This window comes from Chiloscyllium plagiosum, unplaced genomic scaffold (genome assembly GCF_037043375.1).
Source record: "Chiloscyllium plagiosum isolate Xiang-an unplaced genomic scaffold, Cpla_swu_hap1 HiC_scaffold_37, whole genome shotgun sequence".
Classification (NCBI taxonomy): domain Eukaryota; kingdom Metazoa; phylum Chordata; class Chondrichthyes; order Orectolobiformes; family Hemiscylliidae; genus Chiloscyllium; species Chiloscyllium plagiosum.
In genome coordinates, this window is record NW_028270175.1 from 49,058,892 (window position 1) to 49,075,861 (window position 16,970).

A 16,970-nucleotide genomic window follows, 5' to 3' on the forward strand; every position below is an offset into this window, starting at 1 on the left:
ACGGGCTCAGCCCCTCTGAGATGCTGCAGTGGCGATCACCAGTTTGAATAGGCACTTATCACTTGGTCAGTGCGTTGGGCTAGTTTTCTGGAAGATGGTTAGATTAGATTCCCTACAGTATGGAAACAGGCCCTTCCGCGCAACTAGGCCACACCGACCCTCCAAAGAGTAACCCACCCAGACCAATTTCCCTCGAACTAATGCACCAATCATAATGGGCAAATTAGCATGTCAAATTCACCTGCCCTGCACATCTTTGGAGTGTGGGAAGAAACCCACGCAGACGCAGGGAGAATGTGCAAGCTACGCACAGGAATCAAACGTGGAACACTGATGCTGTGAGGCAGCAGTGCTAACCACTGAGCCACGGTGCCGCCCTAAAAGGGGATGGAGAATGCAGCTAGCAACCCCGCAATCTCTCGCATGCAAAGCGAGTACTCTCCCATTTGAGATAACTCCCACAGGCTGCTGCGGTTAAAACCAGGAACGAATCATTTTTTTCTGGTCTTAGGCTGCCAATGACCATTCTTCTCGACACATTCCCAACTTCTCAGTGGGAGATTTTGGCTGCGGAACAGACCTCACAAATCATGTTGCCCGCGCGGCTCTCCAGCGAAACCAAAAACTGACAACTCATGAACAGAAGCAGAACTGACAAAGAGAACCTATTTTCAGACACACGGACTCGTGAATGCTGTCTGTGAGGCAGAGCGAGTCGTCTGGGTCATGAGCTGCTCACACAAATTGCAGCGAGGCAATTCCAAATGGTGCTTTCAACGTACTGGTGCCTTAGTGCACCAATACTTCCAGGAAAGTGCTCAAGTAACATGAATCAGAACTGACTAACAATGAACCATGAAAAGTGAAGATTACCAGTTACAGTCTCGATTAGATGAGGTTAACAATTGGGCCGATGTCACCACCGGATCGAGAGGACCAATCACCAGCCTCTCTCATCAGGACAGAAATTAAGGAAATTAGGGAAAGGTAACCAAGTTTCATATCGCAATTTCCCACCTTTTCGCAACAACAACAGAAAACTGCGAGCAGATTCAATGTAGAACCTAATTGCACATCAACAGGGAAATAAATATCTCCATTCACTTTCAGAGAAACGGTGAAAAATGCAAATTGTCTGGAATATGGAAGATTGGCGCAGCCTGTTTTTGAGTCACGTATTATGCTGGTGGCCTTTCGAGCTGGAGGGGAACGTGACAACTACAGCAGAAGGGGAAAACGTGGGCACTGACATGTTGGTTGTTTTCTGCTTTGCCACATCACAGCCGGGTTAGAAGAAATGATTGTTTTTTTTCTGTTCAACTTTAACAAAACTCATCCCTGCAAAACGTTGCCAGCTTAATCCATTAACACACGTGGCCGCGCAGGGATGCAAACACAAGCCTTCTTAAGAAGTGGAATCTGAAATCAGAGTCTCAGGTTGCTCAGCCACGCGAGCACACAGGCCAAAACCGGAAACCCAAGAGCATGTACCTGATGATACCCTGCAGCATACTCACAGCAACTGCACCAGTCCTGCAGAATAAGCGGTGGGAAGGAATTGCTCTATCTGAGCGGTCGTGCTTGTTGTTCTCATCAGCAAATCTGGCTTTGAATTTGCTAGCCCATACCTGCTACCATGCTGAAACGGAATGCAATTCCGATTAGTCGCTGTGTGAAACTTTGTGCATTTTCTCTCCTCAGATAAAGTGATCACTGGAGATGATGAATTCTACACCTGCCAGAAACGCCGACTCTCCAGTATCTCGGATGAACTGAAAAACTGGTTTAGCACTGGAATCCGAGAATAGCAGAACACGTAGAAAGATTATTCTAAACCCAGAGCCAATAAGAGTTCCAACTTTCCTTTTGTTTCTCCATAATAGTGCATTATCCAGCTGAGCCATGAGCAACTGCCACCTGGCTGCAAGCTGAGTTGGAAACCTATGTGGGAATCAAGGACATGCGACTCACTTATTGTCGGTACATCAAACACTTCTCACTTTGAGGTGTACAAAAATTAGTTTCTATACATATTCAGGGAAGGTTAAAGGCGATCTGAGATGTCAAAGAGGTGGTCACTGTTCGTGATTGCTCTTTGTTCGAGTTGTGAAAAGGTTTCCCGCTTTAGTCGCATTCACGTTTCTTGTTGATGACTGAATCAGACAGAAGGTGTTTCTCCAGAGCTGCACTTGACTTGCATTCCTCTCCCTCGCTGTCATACTTTCCTGGAACTCTGTGAGAACAAGAAAGCAAAATACATACTGCGTCATTCGGCAGCCTGTCTGTGATTTCCTCATTTTCAGTTACAACATGGCTTAGACTTCAGGCCACACGGTAATATTAGTAACAGTATGAGAACAAGAGTCGATAGTACATCTGTGCCTGTAAATCGTTCATTCCTGTTGTTGACTGAATGAACTGTATCCGTGTCTGCTGCTTCGAAACTCGAATATGTGAACTGCTCCAAAATGTGATTGAGGATTTCTGGTTTTGGTTGACACACGTTGAGAAACGCCAGACAGCGTTCAAATGAAGCTTTCAGAGCACATTTTCGGATGCATTTGACAGAGACTAACATCATGAATCCAGTGTTCGCTGTGACAGAAGGAAATTAATGCTCACCTTGTTACTGATCCAGGCCACCTTCGCATGTAAAGCAAATGCAGTACTGTTGTTACAGAAAGGATCAGTGCCCGGTAACTGTGTCCTTAAAGTGGACATGATTGAAAAAATAAAGAATAACATGTTGAAATATCCAGGAAATATTGGCTGAAAAGGCGCAGACAATTTTCCCTGCCGCGCCAAGACAGAGGAACATATGTAACGGCACTCTTAAACAGGATGGCCAGCAGTGATATAGACATCGCCACATATGAAGGACCACTGCGAATAGAAATTTAAAAATGAATTTCACGCAACAGGTATTCGGAATTATATTCTTTTCACCGCTACAGTAGTATTGGGCGAATAAATTCAAAACAAGGTTTGCTGATGAGAATACAATAAAGCCCCATCGATCATGATATGAAAGACTGTCGCCCGGAAAGAGGGAACAACAATGTTTCTTCTGAGCTTTGTACTGGGCCACTTTCGCACAAACTGATACTGCCACTCCCCAGAAAAGATCAGGGCCCGCGGCATGCACTCTTAGAAATGGTGACCATCAGGGCTGGAAACTCCCTGCATATTCAGAACAAGGAAGAATACATATCGAATAAAAGCGTAGATGGCAATTAATTGGACTTGTATTCCCTTTCACCACAACAGCTGGAATGTGCGGGGATATACAGAGTAAGGTTTACTGACCAGGTCAGAAAGCAATTACCTCCACAAATCTTGACACACAAGCCTATCTTTCTTTCTGTCTGTTTTTTTGAAGCGCCGATCCTTTCCGTAGGAGATGAAGATGATTACTGCTCCCCCGCAGGATCACAGTGGGGCCAGAGACCCGATCGAGCTGCTCACAACAGTTCGTGTTTGCCGAGAATCACTGAAACTGAGATTGATGACACGTAGACTCGGTGTAACAGCTGCCAATACATGTGGAGGGTTTTGGGACGGATTAGGACCCACTCTGGGAAAAAGACTGGATCCTAAGACTGGGGAGTAAGTGTTCAGGGAGAGGACTGGAGAATGGGGTTAAGAACGATATTAGCCAAGATCGAATGGCGGAGCAGACTAGATATTCTGAATGCGCTAACCGTCCTCCTATGTCTTCCAATCTCTGGCCATCTGGTATCTAAGGAAATAGAAAGAGAGTTATTTGTTCAGTTGTAAGTCCTGGGCAAAGTGAGAGATAGAACAAGCATGATACAATTTTAGAGGGGAAATGTTTGGAGAGGAAGCAATAAAAGTGAAGCTGAATATAAAGTTTGAAGTCAGGACATATTTAATAAAAAGGAAGTTTGTAGAAAGGCAGAGGGACATGGAGATGGAAGAAGAAGTGTCACCAGTCCCGAAATCTCATTCGGTTTTCATTTTCAAGATGCGGCCGGACCTGCTGAGATTTTCCAGCAATTTCATTTGTTGATTCTGAAACAGAAGATGGGAGTGATCCTGGACCAATCAGCTCTCCCATGTTCTGGGAATATTTGACTTACCCGTTCGATCAGATCACGTCTGTCCCACACTGAAACCTCAGAATCCTTCCCCACCCCCGCCCTCGTTACTGGCGCTAAACTGTTCATTACAAAAACTGTCATGAGCACACAACAAGAACATTTGCATAACGTTCAGGGAGAGCTCCGTTCCGTTCCATCAGCACATTCTGAATCAGTTAATTTTTGTTCAGGACCCATGAGACATTAAGCCGTCTCTATCAGACCACTAACAAATGACCATTCGCGTTCTGTGTCTTTGAACACTTTGGTTGGTGCACGGATGAAGTGGAATCTCACGTTTTGAAATGGACATCATTCATAGCATTTTCAGCTGCACTGATAAAGTTGTCTCTGGCGCTTCCAGTAAAGTGCAGCCAGTTTTCACTCAGAAACCGACATGTGATCAAAGCAGGAGGACATATGTGTCAGCGAAAGCAACAAGAATGCTCCACCAGCGTTGGGTTCCAATTCTGCATGTGTAACGAAGAGCTGGAACTCTATTTAACAGCGAAAACGACTATTATGGGGCTTGGATGCACGACTCTCTGATTAAACAACTCACATTGCACCGAACTAAGATATCCAGGCTTGGGACACGATGAATTAGTTTGCTATTTCATTCTGAGCATAATTCACCTGGCACAGCAATTTGCAAAGATCCAGCTCATTCCTCCCAATCACAAATATCATCATTCACATCTTTCACTTTTGTTATTTCTTCAAAACATTACAATCTATTTAACACTTGTCCCGGCATTTAAGATTCAACCCGAATATTTTCATATGAAGTGATTTCCAGTCACTCTGTCAGACAGTAAATCAGTCGGAAAATTACCTTAGGAAACCCAACCATTTCTGTCTACAGTATTGGGAATTTCCCATCTGCTGACAAGACAGAGTCCTCACAATCAACATTTTCTTTGTTCTTCCTGCCTAAAAAGTTTACCACTTCTTATTTTCAAGACAGGAGTTTTGTTTATAACACGTTCCAAGATCAGGAACAATCTTCCAATCTCCTGAAGCCGTTTCCAATTTAAAATGGAAGCTTTGTTCCTTTCCCATGGGAAGAGTAGTTAATGAGAAAGGAGTTTCCACGAGCTGTGTCCCAGGGTTTGGCAGGAAGCCGCTAATTGCAGCTGCAGTGGCAGCTTTCAGTTGGCATCGGGGGATTGGAGAACATGGTGTCGTATTCTGCTGCGTGTAAACGTCTTGCTCCCTGTGGACTCGGGGTGAATCATGAATGAGTTTTCGGAACAACACTGCCTTCCAGTCTCTGGCCATCTGCAATCTAAGGAAATAGAAACAGAGTTATTTGTTCAGTTGGAAGTCCTGGGCAATGTGAAAGATGGAACAGTTCTGAGACAAAATTGGAGACTGGGAAAATGGTTGGAGAGGAAGCAATAAAAGAAAAGCTGAATATAAAGTTGGAAGTCAGGATACATTCAATAAAAAGGAAGAGTGTGCAAAAGCAGGTGGAGATGGACATGGAAAAGAAGTGTCACTAGTCCCGAAGCCTTAAATCGATTTTTATTTCCAAGATGCCACCAGACCTGCTGAGATTTTCCAGTAATTTCATTTGTTGGTTTAGAAACAGAAGATGGCAGTGATCCTGGACCAAACAGTTCTCCCGTGCTCTGGGGATATTTGACTTACTGTGTCTATGTCCCACACTGAAACCTCACGATCCTGCCGCACCTCCACCCTCGTTACTGACAATATACTGCTCATTACGTTAAACACAAGAAGAACAATTGCAAAACGTTGAGGGAGAGTTCCCTTTGGTTTCCATCAGAACAATCTGAATCACTGAAAATTGGTTCAGGACCCATGTGACATTGATCCGTCTCTGTCAGACCCCTAGCAAGTGGCCATTCGCTTTCCGTGCCTTTGAACACTTTGGGTGGTGCACGGTTGGTTTGGAACCTCACGTTTTGAAACGGACATCATCTATTGTATTTTCGGCTGCACTGATAAAGTTGTCTCTGGCGCCTCCAGTAAAATGGAAACAGTGTTCACTCAGAAACCGACGTGTGATCAAAAGCAGGCAGACAATGAAAGCAGCATGAACATTCCCCTGCGAAGGGTTGCAATACAGCACGTGGAACGGAGAGCCGGAATTGTATTAAGCGGTGAAAGCGCCCATTGTGAGGCTTGCACCCACCACCCTCAGATTAAGCATCTCACACTGCACCGACTGAGCGAACCAAGCACGGTGCACTGTGGATTAGTTTGCTATTACATTGCGAGCATAATTCATCAGCAATTTGTTAGGATCCAGTACATTCCTCCTAATCACAAAAATATCATTCACAACTTTCACTTCAGTTATTCCTTCAAAGAATTACAATCTATTCAGCACTTGTTCCGGGATTTAAGGTTCAACATTAATATCTTCATATTTTTACCCTCACTTTTATGTCGCTGATGTAATTTCCAATCACTCTGGCAGACAGTAAATCAGTCGGGAAATTACTTAAGGAAACCCAATCATTCCCGTTTACAGTGTTGGGCATTTCCCATCTGCTGACGAGACAGAGTTGTCTCAATCAACACTTTCTTTGTTCTTTCTTCCTAAAACCTTTACCACTTCTTATTTTCAAGTCAGGAATTTTATTTATAACATGTTCCAAGGACTGGAGCCCTTGTCCTGAAGCCCTTTCCAATTTAAAGTGGAAGTTTAGCTCCTTTCACACGGAAAGAGCTGTTACTAAGGATAGAGTTTCCACGAGTTGTTTCCCATGGCTTGGCAGAAAGTCTCTGATTGAAGCTGCAGTGACCGCTTTCTCTTGGCATCGGGAGCTTGGAGAAAGTGATGTCGTATTCTGCTGCGTGTAAACGTCTCACTCCCTGTGGACTTGGGGTGAATCATGGATGAGTTTTACCGGTTACAATGTCAATACATGGTCGGGGTAAATGCTTGTGCTGAAATATTTGAGGCTTATTCCCACCATCCAACCAGGCTCGAACCACCAACATTTCAGCCAATTGTGCCGACCATTTGAGATACAGAAACTGGCAACGCAGATATCCAAAAGCAAAGTTATCGACGGGATATGAGGATACGTCGGACAGCAGGAACTTGCGTTGTTTTCAGAGACGGCCGCTGATTTTATCACCGAGAGGGTAAGCTCACTGAGGAGCTGCAAACACTCAAATTAAAAGGCATCCACACATGCGCCGTTCTCTCACAGACATCTCCACATAGGAGCACACTTCCGATGCTGGTATATGAAGCCACGATTCGATAGAAACTGAAGCTTAAAATCCAGCATATTAGACCGCTCGACCACGCTACCACACACTCAGATTTGTTATGACTAGTGTTTCAGCATCGATTCACTTCAGGCACTTAGACCTCGAAAATTTTGTAATGAAATTGGCGTAATTTAAGAAGAAAGACCAAAGAAAATGTACAGACAAGGAACAGCCCCTTCATCCATTCAAGCCAGAGCCGATCCAAATCTACTGTTTAAACCTGTCACCCAATTCCTAAGCATCCGTATCCCCCTGCTCCCCACCTACTCATGCATCTGTCCAGACGCATCTTAAATGTATCTACCGTGATTACCGCTCCCGTCTCTGCTGGGAACGCGTTCCAGACACCCACCACCCGCTGTGTCAAGTAGTTGACGCGTTTATCCCTCTTAAACTTTTCACCTCTCACCTTGAAAGCGTGACCGCTCGTTATTTCATCCTTCACCTGGGAAATAAAACTTTCTTTATCTACCCTGTCTGTACCCTTCATGATTTTGTAAACCTCAAAAAGGTCCCCCTCAAACTCCTTGTTTCTAATGAAAACAAACCTAACCTACTCAACCTCTCTTCCTAGATTGCACCTTCCATACGAGGCAACATCCGCTTAAACCTTTTACACGCCCTCTCCAAAGCGTCCACATCCTTTTGGTAATGTGGCGACCAGACATTTGCACAGTATTCGAAGTGTGGCCAGACCAATGTATTGTTCAATTTTATCATGACTTGCCAGCCATTTTATTCAATACCCCATCCAAATTAGCCAAGCATACTATATGCCTGCTTGACCACTCTATCCACCTGTGCAGCAACCTTCAGTGTATAATGGACCTGCACTCACAGATCTCTCTGTCCATCAACTTTTTTCCCCAAAGCTCTTCCGTTCATTGTTTAACCCAATCTAGAATTAGACTGACTGAAATGCGTCACCTCACATTTGTCTGTTTTGAACTCCAGCTGCCACGTTTACGCCCAACTTTCCAGTATTTCTATATGCTCCTGTATTCTTGAATAGTCACTTATACTTTCTGCTAGTCCAGAAATCTTCGTGTCATCTACAAACTTTCTGATCATTCCAACAGTGCTCTCTTCCAGATTATTTATGTATATCACAAACAACAGTGGCCACAACACTGACCCCTGTGGAGCACTACTGGTCATCTTTCTCTATTTTCAGAAACTCCATTCAACTGCCACTCTCTGTCTCCTATTGCTCAACTAATTCTTTATCCACCTGTCTAGAACACCCTGCACACCATGTTACTTTACGTTCTGTATTTGGTTACCATGCGGAACCTTATCTAACTCCTTACTGTAGTGCATGTATATGACATCAACAGCCTTTCCTTCATCTATCAACTTGGGCACTTTCCCGAAAACCTCTATGCCTCTCACTGATATGCCCATTCTTTTCTAAATATGAATAGATCATATTTCTCAGTACCTTCTCCAGCAAATTTCCCAACACCAATGTTAGGCCCATTGTTCTGTAGTTATCCGGAATATCCCTACTATCCTTCTTGTACAGGGGACAATATGAGCAACGTTCCAGTCGGCCAGAACCTCACCTGTGCTGAAGGATGCCGCGAAGATATCTGTCAGGGCCCCAGATATTTCCTCTCTCACCTCACTCAGGAACCAGGGATAGATCCCTTCCGTTCCTGGGGATTTGTCCACATTAATTACCCCTAGCCTGCCCAACACAGCTTCCCTACTTATGTCAACATGATCCAGACTAATCAAATGTCTTAATCTAGACACAACATTTATCATATTCCTCTCCTCAGTGAACACTGATGCAAAATAATCATTCAGAATCATACCCACTCTCTCAGATTCGACATACAGCCTTCCTTCATTTTCCTTTAGTGGGCCAATCCTTTCTCTAGTTACCCGCTTGCTTCTTATATATGAATAATAGACTTTGGGATTCTCCTCAATTCTGCTAGCATGAAGTTGTTTCATGGCCCCTTTGAACCCCCTTGATTCCTCGTTTAAGACTTGTCCTACTCTTCTCATGTTCCTCCAGGGACCATTATGTTCTTAGCTGCCGAGGCGTTATGTATGCTTCCCTTTTCCTCTTGGCGAGTCGTACAATTGTCCTGTCCTCAACAGTTCATGAATATTGCCTTTCAAATCCTTTGCCTTCAACGGGACATGCCTATCCTGCACTATATTTAACCTATCTTTGAAAGCCTGCCACATATGAACTGTGGACTTTCCTACAAATAGCTGTGTCCAATCCACAATTCCGACTTCCTACATAATTTTGATATAATTAGCTTTGGCCCAGTTTTGTACTCTTTCCTCAGGACCACTCTCATCTTTGTCAATGAGTATTCTAAAACTTACAGAATATTGGACACTTCCCAAATAAATCACCCACAGCAACTGCTAACACCAGCCCTGGCTTATTCCCCAATATCAGTTCCAATATGGCCTATTCCCTCGTCGGACTATTGATATCATCCCTGACCAGCAATGCAACTCCTTCCCCTTTTACTTCCCTCCCTGTCCCGTCTGAAGCGTCTATATCCTAGAACATTTGGTTGCCAACCATGCCCTTCCTTCAACTAAATCTCTGTGATCGCAATAACGTCATATTCCCAGGCACCAACCTAAGCCCAAAGTTCATCTGTCTATACTCCATGCATTAAAGTAGATGCATTTCAGGCCACCAGTTCTTTTGCATTCATCTGCTCTCTGCCTACTCTTCCCATTATTAATGCTATCTTCCTGATTCTTAGCGTTTCCAGTTTCCACCTCACTGCCGACTTGTTTACTCTTGTGGTTCCCAGCCCCCTGCCACATTAGTATAAAACCTTCCCAACAGCAGTAGCAAAACCTCCCGAAAGGACATTCGTTCCCGTCTGGTTCAGATGTACATCGTCAATTTTCTTATAGTCCCACATTCCCCAGAACTGGTCGCAAAATCCAACAAATCTGAAACCCGCCCTGCAGCACAATTCCTCAAGTCACGTGTTCATCGTGCCTTTTTTTATTCATTTCTACGCTGGCAGTCACATGGCACCGGCAGTAATCCCGAGATTACTACCTTTGAGGTCCTCCTCTTTAATTTCTCTCCTAGCTCCCTGAATTCTCCCTGTAGGCCCTCATCTCGTTTTTTTTTTCGTTGGTGCCTGTATGCACCAAGACAACTGGCTGTTCACGATCCCCTTTCTGAATGCTCTTCAGCCGATGGGCGACATCCCTGGCCTGAGCACCTGGGAGGCAACATAACTCCTCAGAATTGCTGATGCTCCACAGTGAGTCCACCCGCAGCTCCAGAGTGACCACGCGGTCAAACAAGTGCTGCAGCTGGACACACTTCTTGCAAGTGTAAGCTTAGAAAACCTTTCCAAGGAGTTGCAAGGTTTGCACTGCTTGGACATGAGAACGAAACTGAATAAGCTTCGTCCGATTCCCAGGAGCTTCAGTGCTTAGATGTGGCCTCACGGAAGCTTATAAAATCATGAGGAAGACAGACAAAGTAAATAGTCAGGGAGCACTTTTTCACAAGACACGCGAGTTCAAATCTACATAGCAAACGTTTAATGCGAGAGAGGAAATATTTAAAAGGGATGTGAGGGACACATGTTTTTCACACAGAACTTTTGTTTGTGTGGAATGAATTGCCACATTTAGTGGCAGAGTCTGATGCACTCACAACATTTCAAAGGTATCTGAATGGGTGTATAGACGGGAAGACCTCGGAGAGATAAGGCACAAATATTGGCAGATATGTATGGATTAATTTCGGTTATCTATTCAGCAAAGGCAAGTTGGATCGCGGGAGTTGTTTCCATGCTCGACAACTTTGCGATGCTCCAGCCACCGGCAACGGTTTGAATACACCATTTGCAAAAAAACGCATGATGTTTGTTACTCAGTCAGCGAGTTCGGCTATTTTGTTTGGAGGGTGGATGGACCCAACCGATCCAGAGATGAAGGTTTTCCGGATATTTACTTCCAATGACCATTCTTCTTGACACTTTCCCAAGTTCGCCATCAAAGATTTTGGCTGAAGAATAATACCCCCCATATCGCATTACCCACTTTGATCTCCAGCGAATCCAAAAACTGACAGCTCTTAACGTGGAACAGAATCAGAACTGAAAAGGCAGTACCATGATCAGACACACCGAAGCTTAAGTGCTGTCTGTGAGGCACTGTGAGTCGTCTCTGACATGAACCGCTCGCACAATCAACAGCGAGGCAATTCCAAACCTACTGGAGATTTAGTTTATTGCCAAGTCCCAGAAAGTGCTCAAGTATCATATAAAAAAGAACAACAACGAACCATTAAAAGTGAACATTTCCAATTATATCCGTGATTAAATTAGGCCATCAATGCGCCGGTGCCCCCATCTGATCGAGAGAACTAATCACATTTCTCCCTCACCAGGACAGTAATGAAGGAAATGAAGGTATAGCAACGTTTCACATCGCGATTGCCCTCCTTTTCGCCACAGCATCAAAAAACGGCGAACAGATTCAATGCAGGATCTTCTTTCGAAATAACGGTGAAATAGCTATATCTATTCACTTTCAGAGTTAACGGGGAACAACTAAATTGTCTGGAATATGATTAACGAACATAGACTACTTGGGTCCCAGATTCTACTGATGCACAGACTTTCATATGGAACGGTTCCTTGGATGATTGCCCTACATCCAGAAATTTTCTGTCTGCCTTCTGTTTGCCCTGTCACATTAATCTTGTGCTGCTCTAATCGAATTTCTAGTTCTTGCCATTTGTCCGTATTGCAACTAGGCATCGCTGGTCGTGGCAACTCGTGACTGCCACACAAATTCTTTGCCAAAATTGGATTGTCCCGCAACGTGATTCGCAGTGCACCAACTTCGCAACGAGGATATGCCACGCGGCAAGTTACAAAGCACGCTTCCATTTATTAAAGTAAGTTTCTGGGAACTGACAGCCAGATTCCTCCTTACACTCGGAATTATGACAACACATAAACCAACAGCCTCTCTCAGAGACAAGTGACCAATGCCCATCTTGTGCCAGACAAACGTAGTTGACAAGATTGCACGCAGGGACTGCACAGAAAACTATAGAGGAGAAGCAGACAGACGACCATCGAGCTGCATTCATGCAGTTCAGTTACCCTGTAAACCCCATGCACAGCTGTTCCTTGTAGGTACACACAGGGCACTGAGTGTCTCTGACTCCGGGACTTGGGACTCGGATTATATGACCGTCTGCAGCACTGGTTACTTCCTTGTGTGAGGTAACTCCCGATGGAACATATGTAAAACACGATAGCTCATTGAGAAATACGTCCAAAATAGTACCCAAGAGACGTATTTCTGTTGTGTTTCTGGTCCTGTTCCTGACATGACATCCAGCATTGTACTTATTGTGTGCTTCCTGACGGTTCGGTGCATGCTTCCGTGATCGCATTGTGTGCAGTAATCTGCGTTTTAGCTGCAATTACGTGCGTTTGAAACCCAGGACCACCTGCCTCTATTCTATTTTCCTCTTCGCATGCGCAATTGCAACACAGTAAACGATCAAATAATATTGGAAAATGACATACACAGGCGTGTGAAAAGCCCAGTTTCCGTGGCAATTATGCAATGGTTAGAGATTACATTGATTTAGGAGATAAGGATGGAAAATGTGTTTGGGTAGAGATGAGGAACATTGAGGAAAGAGGAAACCAGCCGGTGTAGCTTACAAGAACATTGACAGTAACCACAGTGTAAAAAAAAACGTACAGGAAAAATACCGCCTGTGAATGCTAAAAGAAGGCAAGAATTATGGGAGACATTCATTTCCCTTCTTCCACTCCCGTTTGAATTGTAAAGAAACTTTGAAGAAAAACAATCGAAAAGTTATATATGCACCATCGAACAACGTGCGTCATACCTTGGCCATTGATTACCGTAGATTAGAATACTTACAATGTGGAAACAGGCCCTTCGGCCCAGCAACTCCACACTGACCCGCCCCAGCCCAAATGCATTCCTCTCCATTCACCACGTCAATTTAGCACGGCCATTTCACCTAACCGGTACATTTTTGGACTATGGAAGAAAACCAGAGCAAGTGCACGCAGCCCCGGGATGAATGTGCAAACTCCACACATTCCCTTGCTTGAGGCGGGAATTGACCCTGACTCTGTGGCATTGTGAAACAGCAGCGCTCACGATGGTGTCAGCGTTAGATGGGACTTATTTGCCGTCTTTTATTGGGAAAAATCTCTTTCATTGTGAGCATCTGGAAAGACCAGTTCCTTCGCCAGAAAACGAAATGAATATGTCACTAACCTTTGATTGTTTCATGCCCAAGAACACTCAGATCAATACCTCTCTTGATCAGCTCTGATGGTCATGTTCGCAAAGAGATCTAGCAAATTGCCAAGTGTAATTTTCCTTTCAATCAATAATTTTGACTCAGTTTGGCTGCAAATATCTTTTCCTAACTTTGTGATTTTCTTCTTTTACATTGGTGTCTCGCACCTTACAATTGACAGCAGAGGTGGGAGAGGGGATGGAAGCATTTAGCCCATCAAGTCAACGGCAGCTTTCAATGAGATCACGGCTGATTTGGTTAATGCTGAAAATGTGTTGCTGGAAAAGCGCAGCAGGTCAGGCAGCATCCAGGGAACAGGAGAATCGACGTTTCGGGCATAAGCCCTTCTTCAGGAAAGGCTTCAGGAATTTGGTTAATGCTCAACTCTGCTTTTTAGTCAGTACTCATGGCCGAGTGGTTAAGGTGATAGGTTAAAAATCCATTGGGGTTTCCCCGCGTACGTCCAAATCCTGCTGACTACGTTATGAATGACTTGCTGCTGGGCGAATTTCCGCTCAAATTTCAAAAAACCTATTTTGCAAACGAGGACTGTAATTTAATTACACTTTGGAACGCGAGTTCTTCATCAGAAATGTTCTATACTTAAAACATTATCTCTGTTAAAACGAAAATTGTTTGCGCAGCAGAGCAAGACGGGCAACAGAAACGTCGACTTTCCTGCTCATCGGATGCTGCCTGACCTGCTGTGCTTTTCCAGCATCACTCTGATCTAAAGTCAGGTTTCCAGCATCTACAGTCCTCACTTTTGCCTAGTTTCTTCAGTGTCTCTGGTTCCCAATTCAAGAACTCCATCTCTAGCGGTTTCATGTTTGTACCTCCGTGCTGAGGAGTTGAAGAGTGAAGAAAAGTAACTCACCTCCTCCATCTCTGGGGTAATTAGGGACTGAAAATGAATCGTGTCACATTGAAATACATCTACATGCGAATTAATCTCTGTCTTTTATTGGGAACCATCTCTTTCATTGTAACCATCAGAAAGACCATTTCGTTCGCTAGAAAAAGAAATGAATATGTCACTAACCTTTGTTTGCTTCAGGTCCGAGAATACTCAGATCAATAGCTCCCTTGCTTACCTCTGCTGGTCATGTTCGCAAAGAGATATGGCAAATTGCCAAGTGTGATTTTCCTTTCAATAAATAATTTTGACTCAGTTTGGCTGCAAATATCTTTTCCTACTTTTGTGCTTTTCTTCTTTTACATTGGTGTCTCGCAGCTTACAAATGACAGCAAAGGTATGAAAGGAGATGGAAGCATTTAGCTCATCAAGTCAACGGCAGCGTTCAATGAGATCACGGCTGATTTGGTCAATGCTCAAGCTCGCACCTCGCTCTGTACTCATGGCCGGGTGGTTAAGGCGATGGAGAAGGATTCCATTGGGGTTTCCCCAAGTAGGTTCGAATCCTGCTGTCTACATTACGAATGTTTTCCTGCTGGATCAATTTTGCGCTCAAGGTTCAGAAAACCTATTTTGCAAACCAGGCCGGTAATTTGATTAGACTTGGGAAACTCGAGTTCTTCATCAGAAATGTTCCATATTTAAAACATTATCTCTGTTTCTCTTCCCAGATACACTGCTCGACACATCGGGTTTCTGCAGCTGTTATTGAACGTCCTGAGCAGAAGTGCTGCTTTTCATTAGATTCCTTTAATCCCTGTCCTCTGTTCTCTGACTCGGGTCAGTGGCAACACTTCCTCCTGCTCGTCAAAGTGCTCATTACCCACCGCTCCCTCTCCATCATTAGAAACAACCGCAGGAAATCGCCACTTAACTATCTTTGTTCCAAAGTGAAACTCACCAGCCTCGGGAATCTCTCCACCAAACGGGACTTCTCATCCCTGGACATGGTGCAAGCCAGAGGATTGTGAAGAGATACTGTGAAAATATTGTCAGTTGACAGTTGGAAAAATGTTTAGGAAGCAAACCATATAATTTAGGCTCCAGCTTTGTAAATCTTGAGAAACTCTTTGGGAAATGGAATCAGAGGAGAATGAAGAAGTGTGAACTGTCGGACCGAGTAGAGGACGGGACATTGACGCTGATGTTCTCGGGATAGGAACTGATCTGAGACATTGAAAGAATTCTCGCCTGACTACTGCTGCTTTTCCCTGAACCGTCATTCCCCTGAACAGTATCCAAAACGGTGTACTTGTTTTCGACGGGAATGGCCACAGGGGATTCCTGCACTCCCTGCCTACTCCATTCGCCATTCCAGGTCGTCGCCCGCCTCATTCCTGTCTTGAACACAGCAGGAAGCAAGGACTTCCTGTTGGATTAATGTTTCTTTATTGAAATGCAACAGGACTGACAGGTAAACCTGATGAACTCATGGCATGGATCTTAACGTGGGACTGGGATATTTCAGTCATGATTTTTGCGGTTCTCGGGTGTGACCACAACAAGAAAACTCTTAACTATGAAGTTCTCAGCATCCTGAATGCATTCAGCTCCAGCTTCTGAACATGGTCTCCCAGGAGTTGCAGCTGGGTTCACTTTCCACACCTGTAGTCTTCAGGGACAGTGGAAATTTACCTGAGGTCCCACATTCCGTAGGAGGAAAGTGCAACTGTCCTAATTGCTATCACCACTGCTGCAAAACTAAAGTTGAAAGGAGTTTACTTGAGCTTACCTGTTGTTTTTGCTGAGCTGCTACTTTCCAAAGCCTCCTGAACCAAACATTACTACTTACTCTGCTACCAACAGCATGTGTCTCTCTCTACCCCTTCACGTTTAGTTTTGGTTAGAGAAGGAGGGAGACACTGCAGTGATGTAGCACTTAGTCATTAGGCACTCCTTAATACCTGGCCACTGACTACCTGCTCTCCAGCCAAGGTCACTGCTTGGCCCTGGATGGTGTCTTACTGTGGTCTTCCTTTTGGTAGTGTTGACTGCGCTGATGCTAATCTTCATCCCGACAGCCATTCGCATTGTCACAGTTCCTTGGTACTTTCTGTCTAATCGTACTGCATTTTTGAATTCCATGAATCTGTCGACTGCATTCCAAACTGTGTCTCACTCCATAGCGAGAGAGTTTGATGTTCCAGTGAATACAAGGCTATTGGAAAAATGATACAATTCTCCATAGAAACAACAGTATGTCTATGCACTCACTGAACCTGCTTTTCCACTCAATTAGGTGAGATCTATTTTGGAATTCCCCCATTCCACTTATCTGCATTTTCCCCATAAACCTTGTATAAAAGTCAGTCTGCCTCTACCCTGAATATATTTAATGAGCCAGCCTCAACGGTCCACAGAAGTTTCTGCATTTTCCCCCTCT